Below are 2,573 nucleotides of genomic sequence, written 5' to 3'. Positions count from 1 at the left end.
AATCTGTATAAAATGCACTAAATGCGATATTAAAGGAAAGCAAATGGTCTGTGAAAACACAGATAAGGAAATGGCTTTTTATAGTTGAGAATGGCACAATTTTATCAAAAGCTGCAGTCTGTTCTTTTTGTTTCTATTTTTATTATTTTTCACATTTTTGTTTTTATTTCTTCTGTATTTGGAAAATACATTTGCCCATTATGCTCAAGACTAGGATGAACTTAGAAGATAAACTATAAATATAAATGCATCAGTTTATTAAAATTAAATTATAATTAAAGATAACTTGCCCAGAGTCACAGAACTAGTGACCTTCATAAGATAGAAGCAAGAATACTTTTTTATTTCTTATAATTCTGTAGATAGTCTGAGCCTCATGTAATTTTCTGGGGTCGCTGGTATGGTTGCATTGAGTTGGCTGGGACTCATCGCTTCTTCTCCTTGAGATCTCTCTCTCTCTATGGAGTGTCTCATCTGCAAAGGCCTCTCAATGTGCCTCCAGCAGAATATCCAGGATTTCTTATAACCTGGCAGCTGGAAACCAATATGGGTTCTGTGAAGAGGACAATCCCAATATGCAAATGCACATCCGGTTTCTGTGCCTTTGCTTGCTGATGCGCGTTGACTAAAGCCGATCACATAGCCAAGCCCAGAGGAAGTGTGAGAAGGGAGAACACAAGATGTTCACTGGGGGGCCACCAATGTAACAGCCCAGCACGTTTTTAAATATTGTCGACTTTATATGATTTGAGCCATGTAGGCCGGAGACATGCTCTAGAATGTCTACATTTACCTTAGGAGATTTGCACCCATGTGGAATTTAAAATGCACCCATGGACAGATTCCCTTCTTTATCTCTGAGAACTGTCAGTGATCCGTGGGTAGAGAAGTAGAGGTGCAGCATAAGCAAAGGAGGTGGAGAAATGATGATGGATAAGCTCACGTGCTTCATATAAAAGCATTAGTGAATGATAGTGCTCTGTCTATATTGTCGTGGTTAATCTTCCATGTTCATGTACATCAGTAGCTGGTTTCTGATGACTTCTCCCACCATCAGCCAGCATCTGCATCTCTTTTCAGAGAGCTGTCACAACGCTCTTGGTCTTTAGTCTAGGAAAACTGATGTTCCCTCCCCCTGCCCACCCTCTCCTTCAACCAAAGAATGAGGGGCACAGGGGAATAAATATATTCAGTTAAAGAATGTTGAAATATGACTAACATTTTCTCCAAAGAGTCTCTATAAGACAGCTTCTTTTCCTTTGGTGAGAACATGCCTGACTTTCTTGGTTTCTTACCTTCCTAATCTCACTTTCTATCTTTATGGCCAAATTTTAAGCCCCTAGAAATTCTTCCTCGGAAAGAAACCTTTTACAGGAGTTCTTGACTCAAGCTCTGTTTCTGGAGAATGAAATTTAAGACAGCTGTTGAAGGTAGAACATCATTTAGTTCCAGCTTTTCAGTCTGTAAGCTTTAAATACTACATTTATACCAGTGAGAAAATACATTAAGTACTTTGCAATTGATTTAATAATTTCATACTTCTCAAAAAGGTTTGTTGTTTTGTTTTCCTTTTACTTTAGTAATATTTCCTTATTTTTGGCATAACAGTCTCTACGTTACATGGTTTGGAGACTTTATTTAATCTCTCAGTCTCAGAGTCATCTACTATGCTAAAATGAGGTAATGACATATTTGTTGCCAAATCATTTTTAGAAGTAGCAAAAAATTCCTGGAAGAATCTTCAGATTTTGCATGTGTTCAGTAAATGTAGGCTTTTACTACCACAGTTGTTATTATGATTATTTTTTTTTCATTAATATATCTGTCAAAACTCCTTTTCCTTTAGAGTACATGCAATCAAGTGCCTCTCTGCAATGACCTACTCATCCTATCATACATTTTTTACATAGTTACTGGTTTCTCTAAGTTTAAATCATTGCCCCTGACTTTTGGAGTGGAAATTCACTAGGTCTTACTTGTCCTTTCTCTTTTGAGTGACTGTCAACTCCCTCCCGAAAGATATAATTAATGCAGCTCTGTCCACAAAGCAGACTCATTCAATTGTAAGAATGCTTGATTTATTGTCAGAAGATCCAGGTTGAAAATTTAGGTCTGCCACTTGCTTTTTTTCTTCAATGCCTCTATTTTCTCATCAGCAAAGCATAAAAATATCTACTTTCTCTACCCTCTAGTTATTTCTTGTGATTTGTGTGATTCAAGTCGTGTGTGGAAGTGCTTTGAGAAGTACAAATTAAGATGCAGGGGAAGGTATTATTATTATTGTCTGTACACTCCTGCTGTTTTTAAATATTTTTCACTTGCAATTTGCCACCTGGTGTGTGAGAAAAGTGGGACATTTCTTTAGAACAAAAAAGGGAGAGAAAATCTATTTACACTAATTATTGAAAAAAAAAAGTTTGCTCTCACACCTGCTCTAGGTATTTCATAATTTTCTTCCTAATTAGAACTTAAAAGAAACTACTTCATTTATCTTCAATTAGCTAACCAAGGAAAGGGAAATGGGAAAACCTCATGTATTAGGGTTCTCCAGAGAAATGAAATAGAAACAATAG

This window comes from Pteropus vampyrus, unplaced genomic scaffold, assembly GCF_000151845.1.
Source record: "Pteropus vampyrus isolate Shadow unplaced genomic scaffold, Pvam_2.0 Scaffold27, whole genome shotgun sequence".
In the NCBI taxonomy this organism is placed as follows: Eukaryota; Metazoa; Chordata; class Mammalia; order Chiroptera; family Pteropodidae; genus Pteropus; species Pteropus vampyrus.
This window is presented reverse-complemented; position numbering follows the sequence as displayed.